This window comes from Nyctereutes procyonoides, unplaced genomic scaffold (genome assembly GCF_905146905.1).
Source record: "Nyctereutes procyonoides isolate TBG_1078 unplaced genomic scaffold, NYPRO_anot_genome, whole genome shotgun sequence".
In the NCBI taxonomy this organism is placed as follows: Eukaryota; Metazoa; Chordata; class Mammalia; order Carnivora; family Canidae; genus Nyctereutes; species Nyctereutes procyonoides.
In genome coordinates this window covers 38,432,310-38,441,922 of record NW_026575048.1, presented here as the reverse complement: position 1 = coordinate 38,441,922, position 9,613 = coordinate 38,432,310, and positions in this window count along the sequence as shown.

Sequence of the window (9,613 nt, the reverse complement as noted above, 5' to 3'; positions counted from 1 at the left end):
AATTTGTTGGCCATATCAACTTCCTTCTAGATATGTCTTCTGGGGCAAGGTAAACAAAAGCAAAAATAAACTGTTTGGATTGCATCAAAATAAAAACCTACACAGCAAAGGAAACAACAAAACCAAAAGGCAACCTACAGAATGGGAGAGATATTTGCAAGTGATTTATCTGATAAAGGGTTAGTACCCAAAATATATAGTTATGAAACTCAACACCTACAAAGTGAATAATCCAATTTAAAAATGGGCAGAAGACATGAGTAGACATTTTTCCAAAGAAGACATAAGATAACCAACAGACACATGAAAAGATGTTCAACATCACTCATCGCCAGGGAAATACATATCAAAACTGCAACGAAATATCACCTCATACCTGTCAGATGGCTAAAGTCAACAACACAAGAAAACAGGTGTTGATGAGGGTGTGGAGAAAGGAGAACACTCCTGCACTATTTGGTGGGAATGGAAATTGGTGCAGCCACTTTGGAAAACAGTGTGGCATTTCCTTGAGAATTTAAAAACAGAACTACCCTACAATCCAGTAATTGCACTATTAGGTATTTACCCAAAGAATACAAAAATACTGATTCAAGGAGATACATGCCCCCCAATGTTTATAGCAGCATTACCTACAATAGCCATATTATGGAAAGAGCCTAAATGTCCACTGATTGATGAATGGATAAAGAAGAAGCCATATGGAATATTACTCAGCCATAAAAAAGAATGAAATCTTGCCATTCGTAATAACGTGGATGGAGCAAGAGAGTATTATGTTAAATGAAATAAGGCAGTCAGAGAAAGACAAATACCATATTATTTCATTCACATGTGGAATTTAAGAAAAACAAAAGAGCATAGGGGAAAAAGAGAAAAGCAAACCAACTCTTAACTATAGAGAGCATACTGATGGTTACTAGAGGGGAGGTCGGTGGAGGGGATATGTTAAATAGGTGATGGGGATTAAGGAGTGCACTTGTGATGAGCACTAGGTGTATGTAAGTGTAGAATCACTAAATTGTATACCTAAAACTAATATTATACTGTATGTTAACTATGTTTACGATGCTTACAATGTCTAAAAAAATCAATCAATTAAGAATAAATTGAATGAAAATATACAAGACCCCTTTACAGACAACTACAAAACACTGCTGATAGATATTAAAGAAGATCTAAAAAAATTTGAGATAAATAAATAAATCACATTCACCAAATGGAACTCAATATTGCAAAGATGTCAATTCATTGCTAAAGTGATCTATAGATTTAATGCAATCCCAAAACCTAGAAGTTTTTTTTTTTGCAGTGAATTTTGATAAGGTAATTTGAAAATTTTATGTGGAAATGCAAAATACTAAAATTGGAAGATTTATGCCATCTGAAATCAACAGTATTATAAAATTCTAATAACTGAAGTAGTGTGGTGTTGGTCTGAAATTATAATATAGACTACTGGAACAGAATAGAGAACTCTGTAGCAGAACCATATATAGACTGTCATCTGGTTTTATTTTTTTTAAAGATTTTATTGATTCATTCATGAGAGACACACAGAGAGAGGCAGGGACATAGGCAGAGGGAGAAGCAGACTCCATGCAGGATGCCTGATGCAGGACAAGGTCCTGGTACTCCAGGATCACCCCCTGAGCCAAAGGCAGACGTCCCTGTCACCTGATTTAAAACAAATACCACCACAATTCAATGGGGAAAATGATACTCTTTCCATTAAATCCCATAAGGTGAATTTAGATATCCATAAGATTTTTAAAAAGAACTTTAATCCTTACCTCACACTACACACAAAAATTCATTTGAGATAAAGCATAGACTAAAATATGATAGGTAAAAAAGCAAATCTTCTAGAACAAAATATAGGAAAATACCTTCATGACTTTGGGGTAGGCAAAGATGACTTAAACAGAACACAAATTTTAAACAGCTATTTAAAAAAATCATTGACTTGGACTTCTTTAATGTTAAGAACTTGTATTTATCAAAAAATGAGGGGGAGGGATCCCTGGGTGGCGCAGCGGTTTGGCGCCTGCCTTTGGCCCAGGGCGCAATCCTGGAGACCCGGGATCGAATCCCACATCGGGCTCCCGGTGCATGGAGCCTGCTTCTCCCTCTGCCTATGTCTCTGCCTCTCTCTCTTTCTCTCTCTGTGACTATCATAAATAAAAAAATAAAAAATAAAAAAAAATGAGGGGGAAAAGGGAAGCCAAAAACTGTTCCATATTTTCAAAATAAAAACACTCATATCTAGTGTATATATAAAGGATTCTTACATATGAATAGACCCACCTCAATTTTTAAATGACCAAAATACTTGAATAGACACTTCACAAGAGAGAATCTTCAAATTGCTATTGAGAGGGGATCCCTGGGTGGCGCAGCGGTTTGGTGCCTGCCTTTGGCCCAGGGCGCGATCCTGGAGACCCGGGATCGAATCCCACATCGGGCTCCCGGTGCATGGAGCCTGCTTCTCCCTCTGCCTATGTCTCTGCCTCTCTATCTCTCTCTCTGTGACTATCATAAATAAATAAAAATAAAAAAATACACAAATTGCTATTGAGAATATGAAAAGATAATCCATTTCATGATTCATCAGAGAGATAAAAATTAAAACCAAAAATAGGGACGCCTGGGTGGTTCAGGGGTTGAACATCTTCCTTTGGCTCAGGATGTGATCCCAGAATCCCAGGATCGAGTCCCACATCAGGCTCCCTGCATGAAGCCTGCTTCTCCCTCTGTCTATGTCTCTGCCTCTTTCTCTGTGTCTCTCATGAATCAATGAATAAAATCTTAAAAAAATAAAACCACAATTAAATACTACTACAACCCCATAAGAATGGTTAATATTAAAAGCACTGACAATATCAAGTGCTGAAAAAAATATAGGGACTCATATACTGCTGGTTAGAGTATATATTGGTACAACTAGGTTGGAAAATTCTTTAGCAATAGCTACTAAAGCTAAAAAAATATTATATATATATATACAAACACACATATATACATATATATGTATACATACATTAATTTATGATACAATTCCATCCCTTATTATATACTCAATATAAGTATTTATGTCCTTTGAAAGACATATATGATAATATTCAAATGAACTTTATTCATAATGGCAAAAACTGGAAACAAATGTCCAATAGCAATCCAATGAATATATAAATTGATGTATTCATATAATATACTAATTAACACAGCAATACAAAAGATGAACTGTACATACATACAACATCGTGGTGAATCTCAGTGGAACTGCTCACTGTGCTTTGCCAAAATTTGAGCTCTGTGTACTGCAGTCAAGAAATTGCCCTATGCAGAGAACTGGGTAATCATGGGATTATCCTGTTAGTTTCTCTCCTCTCAGAAATCTCAGCCTTATATTGCCTGCTGTCTACTTCCTGAACACAATTGCTCCTATATTTGTGTCTGGATTGATTGTCATGGCAAGAAGACCAGTTCAGTACCAGTGACTCCATCATGGTCAGAAGTAAAAATCCTGAATTATTTTAAGAAGTAGTAGGAACTGCACTTAGGAAAACTGGTTAAGAGAGGAACACTGACTAGGTAACTTTAGGAGCCTTTATTCATGTTGGAACTATAGACATAAGTTATTTAGGTGAAAGTTTGATCAGCAAATTTTGGATATGATGTGATTGAGATACTGTCATAGTTAAAGATTAATCTGCTATAACAGAGAGACTTCAAAATGCAATGACTTAAATTAAATGGAAGTTTGTTTCATGGAAGAGTCTAGTAATATTCATAGCCAGGTAGCTCTGAGGTCATTCAAGGACCCAGGCTGGTGAGGCATCTCTATGCACTTATTTCACCTAACTTCCAAGGTTGCTTCAGTTATCATCATATCTGGCAGGTTAGAAATAGAGACGAGAAAGTGATAACACTTATACTTGATGTTTTAAGTCAAGATCCAGAAGTGGCAAGTATCACTTTTGCTTACGCTGTATTGTCAAGAATTAGTCACATTGGTCACAACCCCAAGATCAAGACCTGTGCTGAGACCAAGAATTGGATGCCTAACTGAGCCACCTAGGTGCCCCAGTGATTAAACATTTCTGATGGAAAAAGAAATGGTTAAAAAAAGAAATCTTCTTCTTCCCAAAAGGAAAGCCACAGACTGAGAGAAAATATCTTCAATACATATATTTGACAAAGGACTTAGAATATATGAAGAATGCCCTATAATTCAATGAAAAAAATACAGCAATCCAATAGAAAAATGGACAAAAGATTTCAGAAAAGAGATAATTCAAAAGGCCAGTAAACATAAGAAAAAGGTTTCAGCCTCATTAGTTGTTGGAGAAATGCAAATTAAAACCATAAAGAAATATCTCTAATCAGAAACGAAAAAAATTATAGCATCAAATTTTAGCAAGAGTATAGAACAACTGGGACTCTCATATACTGCTGGGGAGGATATAAATTGATACAACTACTTTAGAAAACTGTCAGTGTCTACCAAAGCTGAACATAGGCATACTAACTCAGGAATTCTACCCTCAACAAAAATGTGAACCAAAGGCACATACAAGAATGTTCATAGCAGTACTATTTGCAATCATCAGAAATGAAATAAGCTAAATATCTATTATGATAGAATGGATAAATTGTGGTATGTTCAGATGATAAAACACTAGGCAGTAATGAAAATAAAGTACTGCTATACATAAGAGATGAACCTCACAAATACAATTTTAAGTGAAAGGAACTACACACAAAATACAACATACTATAGGAGTCCATTTATTTTTAAGGTTGTATTTAATTGATGAAAGAAAGAAAGAAAGAAAGAAAGCAAGCAAGCAAGCAAGCAAGCAGGGGGAGTGGCAGGCAGAGGGAGAGGAAGAAGCAGGCTCCTCGTGGAGCAGGGAGCCCAATGTGGGGCTCGATCCCAGGACCCTGGGATCATGAACTGAGCCAAAGGCAGATATGCTTAACAGACTGAGCCACCTAGGTACCCCAGGATTCCATTTACATAATATTCCGAAATAAGCCCCCAGGATTTAAGAAGTTATCGTAGAGATTAATTTGGGGAAGGATGATGGAAGTAGTGACAAGGAGGGAACCAGGGGAGGTTTCTGGGATGTGACAGTTGCTCTGTTTCTTGATCTGGATGATGAATTATGAGTGTTGAGTTTGTGAGAAATTTATAACCTGCACATTTAATATTTATATACTTTTACGGAGATGTAGTGCCTTTCAGTTAAAAATTTAACTAAATGGAAAAAAGAATGTATTTTCCCTGGATGACTGGAAGTGGTTAAAGGAATAGATGGTGAAGGTACTGTCCATTTGCTCCATCCTTCTCTTGTCCTACTCCTCCCCTTTTTAGCCAATCAATAGTGTTTTGAGGCATCAAATGCCTTTTCTGATTCCTACCTATGGTTCACGTATAGGAATATTATTTCAGAAAACACTAGTCCTGCACTCAAACTATGTACTAATTCTCAGATAAATAAGCATCTTATAGCTAGCATCACATTCTCCTGGACCTTAGTCCAACCTGTTTGAACAAATTCTAGGTCTCTGATTACCAGATTCTAAATAAAATGCATGTATTTTCCCAGAACAGGTAAATTGCTTATATTCCTCCTTAGTGTTAGAGGAATATAACTGAATGAACTAGAATTACTATAGTCTTTTTTTTTAGCTCTCAGAAAAACTCTGAAATAAAGGGTACTTTCTCCAATTTCTGAATCAGTCTGGTATATATTATGCTTTTTACCTAGAGGTAAAAGTTACCTCTCAATCTGTCCTTGGTCATGAAAATGTAGCAATCTGTGTAGACCTGCCCTGATTCAGTAACAGCAGAGAATATGCTCAGCAGAAGTAGAAGAAAGCTGATCTCATGTCCCTGTTTTGGAGATAATTCAAGGTAACCAGATGAGTTGGTCGCTGAACTCATGAGGTTGATTTAATACTTTGTAGTTCACAGGCTTCTCTCTAAATAAAAATCCTGGTGAAATATGTGCTATTTTGATGAATAAATGTAGATATCATAATATATTTCAGAGTGATTAGGTTATATTAGAACTAGCTATTTAAACAGATAAACTCCTGATTTCATTCTCCTACCCATGGTGATGTGGATGTATCCAAATCAGGGCATTCAGCACCTGCTATTGTTATATTGCCAGGTAACTGTCATGCTTTTTTGTGGATCCTGGCAGGTGGACTGTTTATAGATTTCTGCAAATGTAGTATGCCTTTTGTTAGATTATGACTGTGCCAACTTATTCCTAACAGGGACATCAACCTAAATTAAGGCAGAAGATTAGACAAAATGGCCTTTACATTTGCTTCTGACACTCAGATTCTATTATTTTAAACAGGAAAACTGTTAAGAACAACATTCTTTTCCTTTTTTTCCTTCTCACCAAACAAGATAAAGTGCTTTTAAAGCAAAGTAAAACAATATACATCAAGACTGGTCACAGTCCACCATGTTCAATACTAACAAATTGAACAATACAGCTTTAAAAGCCCAAAATATTGCTGTGTTTGTTGGCAAAGGGGCCTCTTACCCAAGCCTCAGGCAACAAAGCTAGAAGTCAGCATTTTGTTCCAGAAACCTACTGTTTTATCCACCTGACTCAGGAATTAAGTAAAACTAAATGGGGAACATTTAAACAATAATAAAAAAAAGCAGCCCTGAAAATACCAGAATTCTAATTTGTTTTGTTGGTCTGAAACCCAACTACTTTGTTTTTATGAAAGGACTTCATAAAACCCCAAATAAGTTACCCATGTGGAAATGTCACCACACCCTGCTTTATCAACAAATAGATAATGGTCGCAAAGTACATTCCCAAATGAGAAGAGCTCACAGAATTTTACCAACTGTAGTAAAAATAACTAAATATACATTGTACATGAACATCATCTTTCTATTTTACAACTGACAGCATGTTATGGATAATTGGTGAGAGTGTCGGGAGTTAACCTTTTATAAGGGAGGCAAGCAAAAAGGTTTGTCTTTCCCACTCCATCTTCCTAAATGAGTTTTCCAGGAAACAAAAATTTTTAGTTTGTTGAAATGTTTTAAAGTTTCAAAACATTTTAAAATTTAACTTTAAAAACTACTTTGAATATAATAAAGTGAATTTTCCTGACTTCTTGTGCAAATGATACTGGTAAAATGTTTTTCTGGACGACACAGAATCATTGTCCGCAAGATAGCAATACTCTCTCAGGAAACTGACACCCTACTGACCAGCCACGAACTACTGTTCTGTGCTTAGGTCGTTTTTTTCTTAATACCTTTTACCTCTTCCGGTCAAACTACTGGAATTATGACTTCTTTGCCTGCTCTACAAGGCTCCAGTTCCTACTTCAAAGTCTCTGTATGTGTAGCTTCTATCCTAATAGACTGGGACGCTAAATCACCAAGCTCATTCAAGTTTTATGTAAAGTAAGAACAAATTCTGAGTACGCATCTGCGTGACTCTTCATTCATTCAGTAGATACTTAAAAAACTAAGTGTCCATTAATAGATATATGGATAAATTTGTGGTATATCTATCACCATATTTGTACATGTATATACCACGTATATATACAATGAAATATTATTCAGCCACAAGAAACAAGGAAATCTTGCCATTAGTGACAACATGGATGGATCTTGAGGGCATTATGCTAAGTGAACTAAGTCAAAGACAATAATTGTGTATCACTTATGTGGAATCTACAAAAAAAAAAAAAAAAGCCAAGATCATAGAAACAGAAAGTAGGATGGTGGTTACTAGGGACTGGAGGGTGGGAGAAATGCAGAGATACTTGTCAAAGAGTACAAACTTCCAGTTAGAAGATGAGTAAATTTTGGGGATCTAATGCACAGCATTGTGATTATAGTTAAAAATATTGTATTTATCTACTTGAAAGTTGCTAAGAGAGTAGATCTTAAATGTTATTACAAATAATTATATGATGTGATGGAGGTGTTTTGCTAATGCTACCATAGTCATCATACTGCAATATATAAATATATCAAGTCGGCACATTGCATACCTCAAACTTACACAATGTTATATGTCAATTTTATCTCAATGAAGTTGGAAAAAATAAATTAACAAACAAACAAAACAGTACCTGAACTCTGATATCTGTTTGGGTACCTCTCTACTTTTAAGCTTATTTTTGTTCTTATTAGATAAATATGCTATAAATTCAGTTAGCTATTGTCAATACTAGGAGTATGTCTTAAAACAGACTATAAATAATATTCAAGCACTGTTTAGTATATAAAGAACCATTATCCTGTCATCACATAAACTAAGAGAACTTGATAGTAACAAGTGTTCAACTTAGCATCATCATAAAGGATAATGTAATTTTAACAAAGACTATTCCTATTGTCTTTTCCACAAATGTACTTATTTCTAAGTGAAAATATGGTAGAAAGAGCCTGAAAAAGATAGAATCTTATCCAGAGGTTATAAAGAAGCCACCACCCATATTGACTGGCTGATGTAATCTTTTTTAAAAAAATATTTAAATACCTTTATGTGGAGCAAACACACTGTTGCCCCCACCACTCCTACTCAAACTATTTCACTGGGCCCTAAAGACATTCAAATTTGACACTCTGTCCTAGTCACATCCTTATCTTGGTTGTCCTGAGTTTTGATCACCTATTACGTGGGGATTCCTTCTGTTCTATCCATTGCAGAGGGATATGAAGAAGTAAAATAATCTATTATATACAAAACAATAAAAACTTTGGGTGAGAAAATGGTACAAAAAATTAAGCAAAGATTGCCTAAATAGGTCACTAATCAGTATACTTTAATTTTAGCAACAAGAATGATTAAAACACAAATGATTCAAAATGTCATTTTAACAATTAAACTTCCATTTTTTTCTTCTCTAAATTTTAATCAAGTCCAATAGCAAAAAAGGACCCAACACTTCACCTCTACTACCTTTTGTCCCTTGGGTAGTTTTAAGGAATAATAAAATGGCCAAGAGGAAAAATGTGGGAGCAAGGAGAAAGATTACATGAATAATCTTCCAGGCTTCCAAATAATCTGAAGAAGAGATGAAAAGAAGTACATGACCACACACAAAAATAAGTAAGATTTGTGCCTTAGAGCAGGCCATAAATTTTGATGCCTTTGTCAGTACTAATGGGTACTAAAAATAGAATTCTTAAAAATCTTTCCTACCTAAACTAAATGGGTGGTAAAAAGTTTGGTAAATGACACAATTAAAACAGATTTTAAAAATTCAAGCCAATAATTACTGTATGTCAACTCTGGGTCTAATATTTTAAGGATATAACAAATTAGAGCATTACTCCTGTCCTCAGGGATCTATCTTATCCTAAAAGACTTAACACAAAAACATGAAAGAAGACAGTAGAAAAACTTTTGAGAACACAATCATGTATCCTATTCTTACAGTTAACCAGAATTCAGTAACTACAAATCCCACATATTTGGAATCTTTAGTTCATTAAATTCAATAGGTTGCTCTATGAATTCAAACTTTCTTTTTAAACAGTTGAAGTTTAGAATCTGTCAACCTTGAATGTTTCCTTCAATTCTCCACCTCCAGGAAAATC